General features: G+C 43.9%; 1 protein-coding gene across 1 annotated transcript in view; it reads left to right on the plus strand.

Moving 5' to 3' along the window:
* Positions 1–20,708, plus strand: part of OTOF (otoferlin) — a 432,592-nt gene that overhangs the window by 6,061 nt on the left and 405,823 nt on the right. The gene's annotated exons all lie outside the window — the stretch shown is intronic.

Raw genomic sequence — 20,708 nt, forward strand, 5'->3', positions numbered from 1 at the left:
GACCATTTATGTTATGTTATTCAGGTTTTCTATTCTGCCTTTATTTATTTAGTTCATGGTTGGATTACATTACAAGAGGTTGGGTCAGTTACCCAGGAAGTTGCAATTGACAGTTTGACATGGATATTCAATAGGGTTGCTATCACAGGTAGATCAGAACAGTTACTAATACAGTTAGGTCATAGTTACAAGTTCAAGTAGGTAATTGTTGGCTCATCATTATGTCCCAGAAGTTAGAAATGGGCTTTTATAATTACCATTTCAGAGGACTGGGCTGCTAAATCTGAAATCACTGAAGATCTTGGACATTTCCTCAGTCTACTAGGTCAAATATGCTGCTTAAGTTGAATTGGATTATGATTGTGCTATGACCCTTGCTTAGTAGTTCTTTGCCGTATGTTATTAGTGCTGCGACCACCATCTCTGTGCTGTGATTTTTCCTGAATACTGATTTGAAGGGTGGAGAATATTGTGATGTATGTAGCATTCAAGTTGTTCTGTGACTATCCTTCCATCATTTGATAAATAGGGGGGGGGATAGAAACCATTGGCCGATAATTGGTCACATCAGAAAAGCTGAGTTTTCGGTTCTTGGGAATGAGCGTTAAGACAATTCCTCCTCCTGATTTGAAGAAAAAGTCATTTTTTTAGGTGATAGTTGAGCCATTGGCTTATTTTTCCTCTGGTTGTTGGGGTGGATGCTTTGATCAGGTAAGATGTTACTGGGTGTAACACTGGACCAGAGTCTAACCATGAAAGACCAGGTGGACTCCATAATCAGAAAGGGTTTCTTCACTCTCTGGAAGCTGTGGTCCATTAGAGCATATTTTGATGTGTCATCATTAAGAATTCTGGTAAAATCCCTCATACTGAGTCAACTTAATTACTGTAATATCGCTTACTTGACAATTTCCCTGAAGAATATGCGGCAACTACAACTAGTGCAAAATACAGCGATCAGACTGATCTTCGGGTTGAAGAAGTTTGACCATGTTACACCTTCCTACCGACTTCTGCACATGTGAAGTTCAAGTTTGGTTGTTTCTGTTTTAAGGTACTATTCGGTTTAGCCCCTAAACACATAACTGACCTTTTCTCTTTCTCAGCCAACAGACATAAGAGAAGCTCACACTTGAATTTTGTTTCCCCTCCGGTTAGAGGATGTAAATTTAAAAGACATCATCAACATCTCCTTTCACATCAGGCAGCATTATGGGGTAAAGATCTAGAACAATTGCTTATGTCTACTACTTATTTAATTTAGGAAATGCCTAAAAACATATCTGTTCCTAAAGTACTTAGGTAACTAACCTGCACAATTTCATTCCACAATAACTGATCCCTAGAGCTGTTAATCACTAGCTTTTAACTTTGTTAAATCAACTCAATTTGTAGCATCTTTCAATCAATGTTAACTGGCAGAACATTCTTAAATCCACTCAATCTGTAACATCTTTTAATTATTGTAAACCACATAGAACTTCACGGTCCTGCGGTATATAAACTGTTATATTATTATTATTACTAGTTTTTAAGCCCTTTCCATTTGTTACAGTAACGGGTGCTAGAATAGCCCCACCTATACCCTGACACCACCCATGCCCCACCTGTACCATGGCCGGATCGTGCCTCCCACTGATCCCAGACCCACCACCTCACCTTTCACCATTTCCATAGTCCTCTGTACCCTTTTGGCCCTCATACCATTTCCATCACTCCCTTTCCTCCTTTCACACCCTCTACCACCTCTCTCTGACCCTGTGCCACCCCTTTTGCCATCTTTTCGTTTCAGGTCCCCTCATCTGTCTCTCTCCTGCCCCTTCCATCCTCCCTGAATTCCCCTGTCCAGCAACACCCCTTCCCTGCTCCCCTCTGTCCAGCAGTAACAGCATCCGTAATCCAGCAGCTCACAATCAACACGTTTGCCACTACCAACTCCCCCTATTTTTCCTTAGGAACCTTTCAGTCATGCCGCCACAGCCATGCCACCATAGCCTACTCTCCACGTGGCCAGTGAAAGTCTGCATGCCGTCTCCTCTGAAATCCCCTCCCTCCATCCCTTCATCATGTAGGCCCGTTTCCTACCATCCGGACAAATATTTGGCGGCGTTAAACCCAGTCCAAGGCTGTCAATAACACCTCTGCTGAAGAGTGCCGTTCTCTTCCCTCTCTCGTTGCTCACACTGTGCAGTGCCGCTGCATGTTGGAAGCTCCTAGCCACCAGGAAGTCTCCCCAAACACCCTCTGCAGCACGTAGTCACCGCACACAGTGCTCTCTGGCCATGTTCATCCCACGGCACGCTAGGGCCGTATTTTCTTGATGGAGGACTTCTGCTTCGATGGCTTGAGTAGGTGGAGAGCAAGGAGGCCGGTGCTTTGCAATTTCTCTGTTGGCCACTGGCACAGCTAAGCACGCATGCGCACTCTTGCCGGCCAAGGACCTACGGATCACGCAGGTATGAGTGCACATGCACGCTTAGCGTTTTATTATAGTAGATTATAATATGTCAAGGTTGCAGTATGCTTTGGAGTATTTTAGGAGAAGCTGTTTTGTGTCTTTTAATGTAATCTCTTCAAAATCGTTCCAAGATCTGGTATTTCCATAGGTGGTTTTCTTGTGGTGGGTCTAGCTGTACTGGTAGGTAGAAACTGGTCTCATGTGGATTAAGTTTTGAGGCTATTGAAATAGAGGGATTGTCACCATTTGTGATCTTGTTCGTGTTGGTTATTTTATCTAATATTGAGAACAGTTTGCTGATTTGAAGATTATCTTCTGTGCTTATCCATTTAAAGTAGTACTTTTTCTTTTGCATCAGTAGTGATTTATAGGATTTTCTGGTGCCATTTAGTTTTGTTTTCTGGGGAGGGGTGTTTACACCAGTAGCGCTTGGCTTGTTGGTAAGCTCTTTTAGGGACATAAGTACTGAGTCAAACCAATTTTCTGATGATCTTTGGATTCTTTTGCTGCATGTGAGTTGGCTAGTTTGTTTAGGATTTGCTCATTGATCATTTTCCAATGGTCCAGGAAATCTTGGTCAGGGATGGGGAAAGGCTCCTTTTATAAAGCTGCAGTAGAAGTTTCTAGTAAAGTAAAGTCAGAAATAAACATGTGGAGGGGCATAATTGAAAGGAACGTCTAAGTCCGTTTTCGTCCAAGTCGCAAGTCATCCAAAGTAAAAAAAGAGCTTAGGACACATTTTTGAAAATTATGTCCAAATTCAACAAATACTACAAAAAATACAGCCATGCGTCCTGTGACCTCAACAACTGTCCACCATATCTCCTAAAAACATCCAGCACAAAATTCCGCGCTCTTCTTCTAAACTGGATACAAATCTCGCTAATAAACAGCCACTACCCTACCAACCTCAGTGAAATCATCATCACCCCGATCCTTAAAGACCCCAAAGGACCGATAGACCAAACAGCCAACTACAGACCCATTGCCTCTATTCCACTCTACGTCAAAATAATAGAAGGACTAGTTGCCAAATTCCTCTCCAATTACCTAGAAAACCATAACATACTCCATCCCACACAATCCGGCTTCAGAAACAACTTCAGCACGGAAACACTACTAGGATCTCTCTTGGACACAGCCAGACAACATCTCAGCACAGGAAAAAAAATGATGCTCATACAACTAGACCTTACTGCTGCATTCGACTTGGTGGACCATAACATTCTATTACAAATCCTGGATACAATAGGTATCACAGATAAAGTATACACATGGTTGGAAGGATTCCTTAAATCAAGAACCTATAGAGTAAAATCAGACAAACAAAAATCTGAACCTTGGTCAAACCCCTGCGGAGTTCCCCAAGGATCCCCTCTATCCCCGACTCTCTTCAATCTCTATACAGCCTCCCTCAGCTCTCACCTGGACAAACAAGGCATATCCTCCTACAGCTATGCCGATGACATTACCATTCTCATACCCTTTGATCAACCTGAACTCTCCATAACGAACACAATATACCAAGCACTAAAATCAATAGCAACCTGGATGAAAGATCACAAACTGAAATTGAACCCAGATAAAACGAAATTCATCCTCCTAGAAAGCAACAAAATACCAACCATAACCAACATTGAAATCAACGCAATCAACTACCCCATACAAACCACCCTAAAACTGCTAGGAATAACTATCGACAGATGCTGCACCATGCAACCGCAAATCAATAAAACAATACAAAAGTCATTCTTAGTCATGAGAAACTTAAGACAAGTTCAGAAATTCTTCAAGAAAACTCAATTCCAGTCCTTAATACTAGGCCTAATTGACTACTGTAATATCCTCTACCTCCAATGCCCTACAACCATAACAAAACAACTACAAACTATCCAAAACACAGCACTAAGACTCATCTACTCATTAAAGAAATATGATCACATTACAAAAGCATATCTCCAATCGCACTGGCTTCCGATCCCAGCAAGAATACAATTTAAATTCTACTGCCTACTATTTAAGACTTTATATGGAGACAGTCCAAACTTCCTGAATAACCGCCTCATCCACAACACCGCAACCAGACATAGGAAAACTCACACCCCATTCTCATACCCCCCAATTAAGGAGGTCAAATGAAAAAAACTATATGATGGCCTCCTGGCCACTCAAGCAGCCAAACTAGACAACCAAATCGCCAATCTACTGACGGCATCCCTCGACTACAAGACTTTTAGAAAAGAAATAAAGACCATACTCTTCAAGAAAACTCTGAAAAAAATAAATAATACCGCAAGTCTCAAACTCCACCTCTCACTAAAGCCAACTACCCCAAACAAATAACCTTACCCATTTCTAACTCTTTTTGAAAATGACCAATTTTTTTTTTTTTGTAAGTTCTTGTTGTAATACATCTTGGATAATTCTTTTGTAATCCGCCTTGAACTGCAAGGTAATGGCAGAATAGAAATCCCTAATGTAATGTAATTAAAGAATTAAAAAAAAAAAAAAAAAAAAGGTTATATAGTAACATAGCATATGGCTGTTCTCTTTTTAGGCAACCAGTCAAGTCTTTTCTGTCAAATTTAGCATATAGCTGTAATTTTAGTGTATTTAGACAATTAATACTAATTTAATTCAATTAAATCACAATTAATGAAAAATAGTAATTCAAAATTTGTCATTTTGCACAACGGGCCTTTAGACAGCACCCACAAAACTGTGACAACATCAGAACATTAAAACAAAACACATAACCTACTGTACTGTATGGGCTCAAAATCTAAGTAATACATATCAAAAGAAACATGACTGATTGCTCACCTTAAGAACATAAGAAGCGTCATCTCCGGATCAGACCTTCGGTCCATCAAGTCCGGCGATCCGCACACGCGGAGGCCCTGCTAGGTATACACCTGGCTTATTTTATATCCAACCATATCTTTATATGCCTCTCTCAAGGAGATATGCATCTAGTTTGCTTTTGAAGCCTAGGACTGTCGATTCCGCAATAATCTCCCCTGGGAGAGTATTCCAGATGTCAACCACTCTCTGTGTGAAGCAGAACTTCCTGATATTAGTCCTGAACTTGCCCCCCCCTTAGCTTCATTTCATGTCCTCTTGTCCGTGTCAAATTGGACAATGTAAATAATCTTCTCTGCTCTATTTTGTCGATTCCTTTCAGTATTTTGAAGGTCTCGATCATATCCCCACGCAGTCTCCTTTTCTCAAGGGAGAACAATCCCAGTGTTTTAAGTCGATCCTCATATTCCAGTTTCTCCATACCCTTCACTAGTTTAGTTGCTCGTCTCTGCACCCTCTCCAGCAGTTTTATATCCTTCTTTAGGTAGGGAGACCAATGTTGGACACAGTATTCCAAGTGGGGTCTGACCATTGCCCTATAAAGCGGCATTATAACTTTCTCCGATCTACTCGAGATTCCTTTCTTTATCATGCCCAACATTCTATTTGCCTTATTTGCCGCTGCTGCGCATTGTGCCGACGGCTTCAGGGTCCTATCTATCAGTACACCCAGATCCCTTTCCTGTTCACTTTTTCCCAGAGTTGCACCTGACATTCTGTACTCGTATTCCTTATTTTTACTGTCTAAATGCATTACCTTGCATTTCTCCACGTTGAACTTCATCTGCCATTTCTCCGCCCATTTTTCTAACCAACACAAACCTTCTTTGATACCAAATTACTAAGGGCCTGTTTTACAAAGCCGCGCAGCATCAGCCCCGAAGCCCTTTAAATCTCTATGGTCGTTACCACGTGGCATTGTAAAACAGGCCCTAAAAGTTGTTCCTAACCACAAAATTACTACACAAACATTATCAGTACTGTTTATAAAACAATCTAAGAATGTTTTGTTTTTTGTTTGTTTTTTATTAAAATATTTTCATCATATTACATCCACTTAAACATAATTAAGATATGGATTTCAAAGCAATTAATACATCATCCAAATCAAATAAACTACTTAAGGTGAATATCCATCTTGCCCACAATTTGAAGGAAGACAACTCTTATAATTCAGATAACATGAAGAAATCAAAAATAGGAATAGAAAGGGGAAAGCCTTTCCCCTTTTCACAACCTATATACATTCATATGGTGCTACACATATATAAATCCCCACTGAGAATAGCAAGTAAACTAGTCATGTTTCTTTCCCTTAAGAAATAATTCTAATTGAAATGGGTCCCAAAAAACATAATCTTTATCTTGAATATGCAACAAACATTTGCAGGGAAATTTAAGGAAAAATGTGGCACCAATTTCAAGAACCTTAGGTCGCAAAGCCAAATCTACGAATGTTATTAAAACTGCACAACAAAGTTTTTGCTTCCTGAACACTGCTGGGTGTTTCTTATAGAATTTTGGGTGCTGATCATGAATATTACATCAAAAATTACCCATCACGTACCATTTCAGAGAAATCTTCAATTTTGTCGTGATTTTTTCTTATATTTGGATGCAAACAATTTTTTCTCCCATAAGTGTCTTATCAACAACGGTTTGTGCCGCCTGGGTATGTCCATGCATAAAATCTAGCCAGGTTGGAAGCTGTTTTATGGAAGATGACATCCTGGGCATGTCTGGGCAGGTCTGAACGAGCTTGCGCTGTCTCACCATGCTATAATGGTGGCTTCCATACACCGATCCTGCTCATTTGGTTAATATAGATAGTCCGTGTGTGTATATAGTATCAGTATAGTAAAGTATAGTAGTATAGTAGCTGTAGCAATATAACAGTAAGTAAGCTTGATGCTATAGACGTTTTGGTGTCGGGCAATATGTCTCGTCGGTGTCGTAACAGCCGCGACACATTCTGCTATATCTGTGGGGAATATACACTTACGCCTCAGAGACGTTCGATGACTGCCCTTGTAAAGAAAGCCTATCATCTGTATTTTGGCTGCAAAATAGGTGATCAAGACAAGCAATGGGCGCCTCACATTTGCTGTGCGACATGTGCTGTTAGTCTGAGAGCCTGGCTCAGAGGTACTCGAAAGACGATGCCATTTGCTGTTCCGATGATATGGCGAGAACAGAAAGACCATGTGACGGACTGTTATTTCTGTTTGACTAATGTGTCTGGTTTCTCTGCCAAAAACAAGAAGTCAATTGAATATCCTAATCTGCCTTCAGCAATGAGACCCATGCCACATGATGACAGTCTTCCAGTTCCGAAACCACCAGAGGATTGGACCTTAGACGAACCAGATGAAGAAACTGCAGTGCAGGGTTCTAACAGTGACATTGACCCGGATTTTGAACCATCCTCATCAGGCGATCCACATCTGATAACACAGTCCGAATTGAACGATTTGGTCAGAGATTTGGGTCTGTCAAAAGCAAAAGCTGAGCTGCTAGGTTCGAGACTGCAGGAATGGTGTTTGCTATCACCAGGTACGAAAATTTCTGTGTTTCGAGACCGGCATCATGATATAACCAAATTTTTTGCACAAGTCGACAGTCTCTGTTTCTGTTGTGACATTGAAGGATTGTTCTCGGTCTTTGGTTGTGATCACAACCCGGAAGAGTGGCGTCTTTTCATTGATTCGTCAATGTTAAGCCTGAAAGCTGTTCTGTTGCACAATGGCAACGTTTATCCTTCAGTACCTGTTGGCTATGCAGCACATATGAAAGAAACATATGAGAATATGGAAATGTTACTAAAGTATGTCCAGTATACCAGGTATAACTGGAATATCTGTGGAGACCTCAAAGTCGTTGCTCTGTTACTAGGACTGCAGCTTGGCTATACAAAGTACTGCTGTTTCATCTGCGAATGGGACAGCCGAGACAGAGAGTCGCACTATTCTAGAAAGAACTGGCCACTCCGTAAAAAGTTAGTTCCAGGACAGAAAAATGTAGCACATGAATCGCTTGTTGACCCGACAAAAGATATTTTTGCCTCCTCTTCACATTAAACTGGGACTCATGAAGAATTTTGTGAAAGCAATGAACAAGGAAGGGGAAGGTTTTCGTTATTTAAGACAGATGTTCCCAAGAATAACTGATGCCAAGATCAAAGAGGGTATTTTTGTTGGCCCCCAGATCAGACATGTTATGAGTGACAAGCGATTTGAAGATCTGTTAGTTGGGCCGGAAAAAATTGGCTGGAAAGCCTTGAAAGACGTTGTTGACAATTTTCTGGGCAATTACAGAGCCCCAAACTACATTCAGCTGGTAGACAAACTTCTCAAAGCATACAAGAGAATGAAGTGCAATATGTCACTCAAGATTCATTTCCTCCATTCACACTTGGACTTCTTCCCCGCAAATCTCGGTGCTGTGAGTGACTAGCACGGTGAAAGGTTTCATCAAGACATAGCTACGATGGAGAAACGATACCAGGGCAATTGGAATCCGTCAATGCTTGCCGACTATTGTTGGATGCTACAACGTGATGCACCAGACACTGAATATAAAAGAAACTCGGGAGCAAAACACTTTTAATTCTGTTTCATTTAGTCGCTTGTGCGAAACGTAAACTTGACTATATATTTTATTGTCAGTAAACATAAAAATGTCTATTTCTCATAGTTCTTACGTGATGCAGTAAAACCAAAACCATATTTGAGCATACCAAGTTGGTACCTGTCATAATCACCAAAAACTTTTCAGGAATCAAGACTTAACCAAAAAATTGTTGTGCAGTGAAATATCATACATTGCAGGATTAAATAAGTAACTGGAGCAATAGTTGAATAAAGTTTTGCGATCTCAAAAAACTCAATGTGTTTCCACAATTTGGGCCACTAGTGTAGTTTTATACTTAAACAAAAGTCTCAAGATGCGGTCATGGTCTTGAGGGAAAACAAATGTAGCCATGAGAGTAGCTCTACTGATTACCGTATTTTCACGCATATAACGCGCGCGTTATACGCGTTTTTACCTACCGCGCATACCCCTCGCGCGTTATATGCGTGAGCGCGGTATACCAAAGTTTTAAAACATAGTTCCCACCCCGCCCGACGCCCGATTCACCCCCCCAGCAGGACCGCTCGCACCCCCACCCCGAACGACCGCTCGCACGCGCTCCCACCCGCACCCGCATCCACGATCGGAGCAAGAGGGAGCCCAAGCCCTCTTGCCCGGCCGACTCCCCGACGTCCGATACATCCCCCCCCCCGGCAGGACCACTCGCACCCCCACCCCGAACGACCGCCGACTTCCCGACAATATCGGGCCAGAAGGGAGCCCAAACCCTCCTGGCCACGGCGACCCCCCTAACCCCACCCCGCACTACATTACGGGCAGGAGGGATCCCAGGCCCTCCTGCCCTCGACGCAAACCCCCCTCCCCCCCAAGAACCTCCGACCGCCCCCCAGCCGACCCGCGATCCCCCTGGCGACCCCCACGACCCCCCCACCCCCCTTCCCCGTACCTTTGGTAGTTGGGCCAGAAGGGAGCCCAAACCCTCCTGGCCACGGCGACCCCCTAACCCCACCCCGCACTACATTACGGGCAGGAGGGATCCCAGGCCCTCCTGCCCTCGACGCAAACCCCCCTCCCCCCCAAGAACCTCCGACCGCCCCCCAGCCGACCCGCGATCCCCCTGGTGACCCCCACGACCCCCCCACCCCCCTTCCCCGTACCTTTAGTAGTTGGCCGGACAGACGGGAGCCAAACCCGCCTGTCCGGCAGGCAGCCAACGAAGGAATGAGGCCGGATTGGCCCATCCATCCTAAAGCTCCGCCTACTGGTGGGGCCTAAGGCGCGTGGGCCAATCAGAATAGGCCCTGGAGCCTTAGGTCCCACCTGGGGGCGCGGCCTGAGGCACATGGTCGGGTTGGGCCCATGTGCCTCAGGCCGCGCCCCCAGGTGGGACCTAAGGCTCCAGGGCCTATTCTGATTGGCCCACGCGCCTTAGGCCCCACCAGTAGGCGGAGCTTTAGGATGGATGGGCCAATCCGGCCTCATTCCTTCGTTGGCTGCCTGCCGGACAGGCGGGTTTGGCTCCCGTCTGTCCGGCCAACTACTAAAGGTACGGGGAAGGGGGGTGGGGGGGTCGTGGGGGTCGCCAGGGGGATCGCGGGTCTTCTGGGGGGCGGTCGGAGGTTCTTGGGGGGGAGGGGGGTTTGCGTCGAGGGCAGGAGGGCCTGGGATCCCTCCTGCCCGTAATGTAGTGCGGGGTGGGGTTAGGGGGTCGCCGTGGCCAGGAGGGTTTGGGCTCCCTTCTGGCCCAACTACCAAAGGTACGGGGAAGGGGGGTGGGGGGGTCGTGGGGGTCGCCAGGGGGATCGCGGGTCGGCTGGGGGGCGGTCGGAGGTTCTTGGGGGGGAGGGGGGTTTGCGTCGAGGGCAGGAGGGCCTGGGATCCCTCCTGCCCGTAATGTAGTGCGGGGTGGGGTTAGGGGGTCGCCGTGGCCAGGAGGATTTGGGCTCCCTCCTGGCCCGATATTGTTGGGGAGTCGGCGGTCCTTCGGAGGGGGGGGGGGGGGGGATGTATCGGACGTCGGGGGGGGGCATCAGGCTTTCAGGATGGGGACAGACCTTCAAGGGGGGACAGTGCACGGAAGTCAGGGGGGGTGAACGGAGAGTCGGGACAGCGCACGGAAAGTCAGGGCGGGCGAAAGGAGCGTCGGGCAGCATGCGCGGTATACCCGTGAGCGCGGTATATCAAAGTTTTTGTGCAAATCATCGTGATTTCTGCGCGCTATATTCGTGTGCGCGTTTTATACGGGTGCGTGTTATTTGCGTGAAAATACGGTACTTCAGATTCAAATCTTTCCAAAAAGTGAGTTAAATCTAAACTATTTTGAGTTGTTTTCTTGCCCCCAAAGCATCCACTTTGTTCTGAACCATTTTTCATGCTTCAATACGAATAATAAACTTTAGAAACATGTGGTAATGCTTCTTTAGGGACATGTGTATCTCTTCCATATATTTTTTTAAGATTTCGCCAGTAGACAAAATTGGATGTTTTGGAATGTTTAAAAAACGGAATGAGTTCTCCATTATTTCCAACCTTCTAGCTGTGAGCTTTTTATCTTTCACAACCGCTGCTTCTACTTTCTGTAAATCAGCTGCTCTAGCTTTTCCAACCTCACTTGTGCACTTTTAACAGATTCACAGGTAGATTTATTAAGTTCTTGACTTTCCAGAAGAGCAATAGTTAAAGCAGAAATGGAATTATGCATGAGAATAATCACATCCCAAAAGGGACCCAGAGTTACATTCTGAGGTTTAACCAAAGGAGAAACCGATACATAATCTAAAGGCTTCTGCTCTTGCCCTTGTACCTTGGTAGCCTACAAAGGTCCAACCACAGCAGAACAAGGCAAACTGCCAGAAACTTACTTTTCAACCATGGAAAAATCTCACGGCATCTCTCCATCAGGTTGGCAGATGGCTCACTTGTTGCACAACCGACTGCTGCTCCAGAGCCGATGATGCCATTGTGGGGGGAGGCAGAGCTATTCATGATTCCAGGCTCAAAGTAGCATCAAGCTCTCCAAGAGGTGCCATTTCAAACACCTCAGCGGAGGCTAATCACAGTGAGCTGAACCTAATAGAAAGAAGCTCCGGGATCATTGACTGCCGGTAATGGGGATGCTTGTTGGGACTCAGAGGGGTAGTCCCAGGTATTTCCCTTACATTTTTTCCCCACTGCTGAGGAAACCACGGAGCACTTCATTCGACATCATCTCCACTAGATGCCATCTTGGTCTAATTAAGATGTATTTTCAGCTCAAAAGTTATGCTCATAAATTTGGAAGAAAATAAGAAATAACCCCCCATCGGAAGTTGCAAAGACTAGGGAGCACTTGATGAGGTTACAGGGAAGTGCTTTTGAGGCCAATGGGAGGAGATATTTTTCACTCGGAGAGTGGATGGGCTCTGGAGCGCGTTGCCAGAGGTTGTGGTGAGAGCAGATGGTGACGGAATAATCGCGCTCCAGACATCTGTGCCAACAATCCAGCGCTGACAATTCAGCGTAAGAAAGAAGCGCGCCACTGAAAAACTTATTTTTAAAGAGCTCCGACGGGGGGGAACCCCCCACCTCACACTTTAATGCATAGTGTTTGTGCTGCTATTGGGGGGTATGGGGGGTGCAACCCCCCACATTATAGAGAAAGCAGAACTTTTCCTGAAAAAAATTCAGAAAAAGTTCCATTTTCTCTATAATGGAGGATTCCAACACTCCCCCCCCCCCCCCCAACAGCAGCGCAAACACCCCCCGTCGGAGCTCTTTAAAAATAAGATTTTCAGTGGCACGCTTCTTTCTTGCACTGAATTGTCAGCGCTGGATTGTCGATGCGCTGGTGTCTTGCGCGCCACTGACTATGAACTGAGCGGATAGCGCGGCTAGTTTTGGGAAGGGTTTGGATGATTTCCTGGAGGACGGGTCCATGGTCTGTTATTGGGGGAGGCCACTGCTTGCCATGGATCGGTGGCATGGATGTTGATACTCTTTGGGTTTTGGCCAGGTACTAGGCACCTGGATTGGCCACTGTGAGAATGGGCTACTAGGCTTGATGGACCATTAGTTTGACCCAGTAAGGCTATTCTTATGTTCTTATGCTCTTTCTCTAGAGAGCTACTCTGAGCAGACTGTTATGAGCTGCTGACACCTGCATTGAGTGAGATTTCCAGACTGTGCAGGATACGAGATTCATTTATCAGATATCAGAGATGATGACAAATCCATGACAGCAAAGCTTGTAGGCTGCAAAGATTTAATGCTGGCCCCCATTCTTCGAGCAGCAAAGAGGCATTAAGTTAGTTTAAGAAAGGATACATATTTCAAGGCAAGAGTGAACACAGAAAAAGAATCAATAAATGTGAGAATGAAAAGCCTGCAGGGCTTCATTCTAGTATTGCAAAACTAAAACCATCCTGGCTCACACATGTGTGGAGGTGTATTTTTTAAAAAAAAGGTCTTAAGTCAAAAAATATATATCCATCTAATAGCCATAATCAAAACAAGAAAAATGCCTAGATTTCCTGTTTGATTATGGCTGTGAGATGGACTCTTTTACACTGAAAAGCCATTTTCCAACATGAAACATCCAACTTTTGACACCCCCCCCCCCCCCCAGGAACTTAAATGTCTGCCTGGCATAATTTTTCAGAAATATGGCCATAGTGTTCCTTTAAAACACAGGAGTACTATTACTTCAAGTTTGACCACATTACCCCTCTTTATAAATCTGAACGCATATTCCCAATACTTTATAGATTCCCCTATAAACTCTCTTTCCAAATCCTCAGGTTTTCCTTTATTCTTATCTAGCTTTCTTGTTCTTTATTCTCCTCAAAGGATATTTTGTTCAACTCAGCAACACTTTCTAACTATTCCTTCTTTCAAACATATATTTCTAGACATTCACAGGAATTCTTGTTTTTCTGTTATGGTACCTACTCTGTGGAACTCTTTTCCATTGTACCTTAGGACTGAACAATCATTCAAAAATATTAAATCTCAACAAAGAAGGAAATTCTAAAATTGGCGCCTATACTTTGGCAAATGTAGGCACCCTACTAACGCCTAAATTAATTGAAATCGCAAAAAAAGGCAAGGTTAAGGTACCTACTGGCACCCAAATAAAAGGCCAAAATGACTCAGATACAGTGGAAAATCAATGATAATAAATATTAACACTTTCACATAGATTAATGCATGATGTCAAATTGTGTGATACCAGAACAACAAGTTAAGTAGAAGGAAAAAGCCTCAGAAAAGGGCCCTCCCACTTCCACAAAAAGTGGTTTATTAAAGGTGGTTGAGCGGTCACCTCATCGGCTAAAAACCTTCATCAAAATTGAGAAAACTCTGTGCTGTGCTGTAGAAAACTCAAAAAGATAGATGAAGAATTATACCCAAATAAAAGGCGCCCAGATCACATCGTAGGCACTTTAGGCTGCCAAATTGCCTATGAGCACCAAAGTAGGCATGGCCAATGCCAGAAGTGGCATTAGGTGGCCTAAAGTTCCTATGTAGGCGCAATTTACACAAAGGTAGGTGCCAGAAGTTCAATGTTAACTTCTCAACATCCAAGCTCTAAGGGTTAGAGACTCAGTGTTGGGATACAACAACTTCACTGCTCTTGTATGATCAATATTGGGAAACATTTCAGTCTCATTGGACTTGTAATGCAAAGATCCAGTAGAAGCAGAAACTCCCCCCCCCCCCCTCAATACACACCTTGGTCAATAGGGAGCTATATGGTATTTTTGCTCCTCTTGTTCCTCTATCTTGGAATGCTTATAGATGCTCTCTTGCAAGAAGTACCTAACAAGTCAAGCTTTCCTTTCCTTCAGTAAATGTAATAAAAGGAATTAAGAAACTTAGGGCTCCTTTTACTAAACTGCGATAGCGTTTTTAGCGCGTGCAGAATTTCAGCGCACGCTAAACCCACGCTACGCAGCTAGAACTAACGCCAGCTAAATGCTGGCGTTAGGGTCTAGCATGCGCTAAAACTGCTATCGCAGCTTAGTAAAAGGAGCCCTTAGTCAATCTTTCGTCTTCAAATTAACACAACTGGAATGAAATTCCTTTTATCATAAGGGATTCCAGTTCTTTTCAATTTTTTCATAAAACTTTAAAAAGTTATTTTGTTTGCTAAATATTTTGGAAACCATCTGCATTAATATTTCTCCTGACTTTGTTTCTTCTTTTCATCTTTTTTTGTATCTTTTTTAAAATTATTGTTAACCGAGTCGATCTCCTTATTTGGTTGATGACCCGGTATACAAAGCTAAGTTTTAGTTTAGCTATGAAACTCACACTAGATTTTTCAAAGGCAATTTATCCAGGAACCTTAGATATGTGCTGGAAATGTAGGCCTGTAAAACCCTGGCCTGCATTTCTGGCGCCCATCTTTGCTGGGGGGGAACCCGACAATAGTCCGCAGTCTGCCATCAGCTGATCACAGCAGAGGAATCTCTGATCAGCTGAGCTGGCAGGACTCCCCAAAACTGTAGCTTCAAGGAATCCTGCCAGCTCAGATGATCAGGGATTTCCTTGCTGTGATCAGCTGATGGCAGGAAGATCCCCAATTCCTCTCTCTCTCTCCCTCCTTTCCTCCCATCCACCTAATGATTACTCCCAGTACCCCTCCAAGGAGAGACACCTTCCCCCTTGTAGCTTTGAAGAAAAATCAGGAGGAGAGATGCTCATTCCCTCCTGCCGGCAGGCCTGCCTCATCAAAATGTGGGCTTTCTCCTTCCCGGTATACCCTGGGATGCACTAGGAGGAGCCTAAGGCCCTAATTGGACCAGCAATTACAGTGAGAGAACCTAATAAAATCAATTATTAAAACATTCTTGCTAATATTTCTACAACAAAACTTTATGAAATAAAAAAGTTTTAAATATCCTTCTAAATCTTATGTAAGACTTAATTGTTCTAATAGATGATGGTAGGGAGTTCCAAACAAAGACAGCCTGATATGATAATAATGATGTCAGAGATCTCATAGATATAATTTTTTCACACTGAAGAAAAATGTAGTAACAGCAGATCATGCAAACCATAAGTACTGCAACTAGCAAGGGGATGCATTCAATCAGACATGGTAGCGTTTCTCCATACAATATCTTTTCATTGCTTTCCCCAGTCTTGACCCTCTGGCTACAGCTGTGTACTCATTTACTGACTGAAAATGAATGGATGCCTGAGATGGTGAGATGCCAGCTGCCTAATAAAACAACCCAATGTGGTATTTGCACTCAGATCAAGCATACAGTAGGCAAGCAATCTAATAGAAAGGATAGCTCAGCTAGATGTCTGGGAAAACCCGGATATGTCCTCTTTTTAGAGGACTGTCTGTGATCCCGGACGGACTTTCCAAAACCCAGCATGTGTCCAGGTTTTGTAAAGCTCCGACAAGCTCTGGCTATGTCTGGAGGGCCTCTGAGCATACTTGGCTGACTAAACTAAACTAAACTAAAACTTAAGTTTGTATACCGCATCATCTCCATAAAGATAGAGCTTGACACGGTTTACAGGTAATTCAATAAATGAGGGAAGGACATAATAAGAAATTAGAGGTTATGAAGAGGATAGCTAGCTTTACATTTTAAATAGATAACTTTATGTTTTGGAGAAAAGCCAGGTTTTCAGATGCTTTCGGAATAATTGGAATGAGCCTAGGTTCCGCAGCAAGGCAGGGAGGTTATTCCAAAGCTCAGTGAATTTGAAGAAAAGGGATTTCCCTAATTTACCTGCATACATGACGCCTTTTAACGAGGGAAAAGATAGTTTGAGTATGTGGGCGGGTCTGGTAGTGTCGGGTCTCGAAGAATTCCAGGATAGTGGGATTAGAGGAGGAAGAATGCCATGTTGGATCTTGAAAATTAGGCAGGTACATTTAAAGTGAATCCTAGAAATCATCGGAAGCCAATGAAGTTTTGACAGAAGCGGGGAAACATGATCGAATTTGCTGTTTGCGAAGATCAACCTAGCCGCAGTGTTCTGGATCCGCTGAAGTCTTTGAAGATTTTTCTTGGTTAGATTTAGATAGATGGAATTACAATAGTCCAGTCTGGAAATAATGATTGATTGTACAAGGACAGCAAAATGTTGTTGGCGGAAGCAGGATCTCACTTTCCTCAGCATGTGAAGACTAAAAAAAACATTTTTTTACCAGAGAGTTGAGATGATCATTAAAGGAAAGTGTAGAGTCAATAATGATGCCCAAAACTTTGCTTGAGAATTCGATCTACAATGTGGGACCAGAAGGTAGTGGAATGAGCGTGGGTAACTGATCTAATTTTGGGCCAAGCCAGAGTAGTTTTGTTTTGGACTCATTCAGCTTCATTTGTACAGAGAGGGCTCAGGATTGGAGTTTCGTTATACAAGCTGTTATATTTTTGGTGAGGTTAGTGAGGTTCGAATCTATCTCAAGAAGGACAAAGATGTCATCTGCATATGTAAATAGAGTTTCAAAGGGAGATAGATGGAAGAATTCCAAAGAAGACATAAATGTTGAAAAGAAGAGGGGACAGGGGTGATTCCTGGGGAACACCACATAGCAGTCTCCAAGGAGAAGACATGATTGATGTCACACACATCTGCACATGCTCCAGGCCCTCCAGATATGGCTGGAGCTCATTTGGAAAAAGACAGGAGACTTTGTGGGGGCGGAGGTGGGGGCAGAATGGGGCAAAGCTGGAGGCAGGATTGGGTGGGACCTTATCTCAATACTGAAAAAACATTCTTGAACTCTATGTTGCCTTTTCACTGTGTGATCCTTGGATGCATTATAAAAGCAATTCAATTAGTAACTTGATCCATTATTGGCTGACCCAAGCAAATTAAAGATGCAGTTGTTATCAAAGGTTTCAGGTAACCTCATAAACTATAAGACCAAAGTTAGAATGGTTTGAAATTTCAGCATAAACAAGGATCACAATTGCAATTTTAATTATTCAGTTACTTTCGTGTAATGTCAGACACATTTTTTTGTCCATTGATCAGGTGTGTAAACCCTTTGGTGGAACAGTTCAGCATAAACAGGCCATCTGCAATGAGTCTTTAAACTATATGGAAAAACATCTGTTGTTTTTGGAATGTTTGCTCAAGCTTCTGAAAAGACTGCTTTGGTCTGCAAGCCTGATTGCTCTGAATGAAAATCTCGATGCATTGGGGGCAATTTTAGAAGTGGCCTGACGGTATAGAACTATGTTTTACACACTTGAGTAAGCACTTAAAACTGATCACAAGAATACTATATAAAAAGTAGACAACCAGCAAACCTAGGGCCCCTTTTATCAAGCTGTGCTAGATGTTTTTAACGCGAGTCAGTGAAGTAAATGCCTAAAGCCACGCCCCTAGGAGGGGCCTTAGGCAACTGGCCCAGGCACCTAAGGTCCCCTCCTATGGGTGGGGCATTTCTAGGCCCGCCATTCCAAGGATGGCTGGACTCGGGATCCGTCCGGCCATCCGTTAAGGTAAGCAAGGGGGGGAGGAATCCAGGGTTGTGGGGGCCGGGTAGTGGGGAGAGGCATTCGGGGGGGCTACTCGGGGTGGGGGCATTTATGGAGAGTTCATGGAGGTGTGTGCCTTCAGCAGGAGGGCCTGGATTCCCTTCTGCCAGTGTTGTTGGGGAGGTTCCAGGGGTAGGCCTTTGGCAGGAAGGCCTGGGATCCCTCCTGCCGCTATTGGGAGGGTTCCGGAGGTGCACCTTGGCAGGATCCCTCCTGCCAGTATTCGAGGGGGTGGGGGGTGTTGAAGGGTGCGCCTCAGCAGGAGGACCTAGGATCCCTCCTGATGGTTTGAGGAGGGTGGGACGTGTCGGGGGTGCGCCTCGGCAGGAGGGCCTAGGATCCCTCCTGCCAGTATTCATGGGGGGTGTCAGGGGTGCACCTCGGTAGGAGAGCCTGGGATCACTCCTGCTGGTATTCGGGGGGGGGGGGGTGTCGGGGGTGCACCTCGACAGGAGAAATTTGGGCATCTCTCCTGTCAGTATTCACAGCAGTTTGGGGGAGATCGCAATCACGATCGCAATCATGGCAAGGGGTGGGCAGGTTGCCGGGGCTGTTGAGCTGATCGTGGCAGCCGCGATCAGCTCAGCGGCCCCTATTCGGAACTTATTCTTGGTTTGACAGTCTAAGTCAAAACGTATAAGTTCAGACTGGGCAACCTCGTTAAACTTTTGGTTATACTTGCTTTACGACTAAGTCTATGTTGGCCCACTTCCCGCTCTTTCCCCTCTTCCAAAAATGCCTCTTTTCACTCTAGGCATTCAGAGGTAGGGAAAAGGCCTAAGCTGGTTTTAGTAAAATCAGCTTTGATTACCGGTACTTGGACGATCTGTCTTTTTTTTTTGTTCAAGTACCGATTTAGGCCACTTTTTGGACGTGTTTTTAAAAAAAATATTATCAGCCCCTTAAGTTCTGGAACTTTTTTCCAGAGGATGTGATAACAGCAGTTAACATAGATGGATTTTAAAAAGATTTAAACAAGTTCCTGGAGGAAAGGTCCATAGCCTGCTATTGAGACAGACATGTGGGAAGCCACTGCATGCTCTGGATCGTTAGCATGGAATGTTGCTACCATTTGGGTTTTTGCCAGGTACATGTGACCTGGATTGGCCACTGTGAAAACAGGAAACTGGACTAGATGGACCACTGGTTTGACCAAAGTCGATTTTAAAAATTTATTACCGGCCCATTCAAACATTTAGCAGATGTAAATCAATCCAATTTCCTGAATAAAGTATACGTAACTATTACATTCAAAGTAGTACTGACGGTGGGAAAGTACATTAGATTTTGCTTGTTTATTAGAGCAAATGTACTCTTTATTGACTTTTTCCTATTTGAGCGTATTAACCTCAGGCATCAGAATTTAACATGTGTACTGCAGTTTCTGAGACACTTTTCATCCATTTTTAAATAACCTTTGTGCCACAGGAAATGTCCTTATTGATTTGGCAGATAAATGGGTACTTCTCACAGCCTTCAGATATTTTCTTTTTTCATAGGACAGAAAATAATCTGCCATCAGTGCTATAAAATTGAGGAACTCAGAAAATATCAGTCCTGTCTACGAAGAGGTGTATAAGGCTCCTGGTGAAAGGCTGCCGCTCTTTTATGTTTGCTGACGATGTGCTCTGTTTTAGCCAAAAGCACAGACCTGTCAAATCTCTTAAGCATGAGACACATGCGGTTGGAGAGTGTCTCATGTTCACTCAAAAAAATGATCATTTAAAACTAACCCCCTCTTTTATGAAGCCATGTTAGGCTTTTTTATTGCTGGTCGCAGTGGTATTAGCTCTGACGCTCATAGAATTCCTATGAGTGTTATAGCTAATACCACAGCGGGCGGCAATAGAAAAGTCTAATGTAGCTTCGGAAAAGGGAGGTTAAGCCAGAAAGTGAAATTGTTGTTATGATTTAGCTCATGCATTCTCAGTTATAGTTCAAGGTGAGTTATATTCAGGTACAGTGGGCATTTTCCTGCCCCCAGAGAGCTTACAATCTAAATAGCCCTTTAACCAAACTGTGATAAGGAGTGACCTTACATGGGTCTTTTCCACACACTAATGCCATATTTACCACAGTGATAAAATGGCTGAATTCCTCTATTTATTTATTTAATTTTCTATACTGCTCTCCCAGAAGAGCTCAGAATGGTTTACACGAATTTATTCAGGTACTCAAGCATTTCCCCATGTCTATCCTGGTAGACTCACAAATCTATATAATGTACCAGGGGCAATGTGGGAATAAGTGACTTGCCCAGGGTCACAAGGAGCAGTGTGGGTTTGAACTCACAACTGCAGGGT

Source organism: Geotrypetes seraphini, chromosome 3 (genome assembly GCF_902459505.1).
Source record: "Geotrypetes seraphini chromosome 3, aGeoSer1.1, whole genome shotgun sequence".
Lineage (NCBI taxonomy): Eukaryota > Metazoa > Chordata > Amphibia > Gymnophiona > Dermophiidae > Geotrypetes > Geotrypetes seraphini.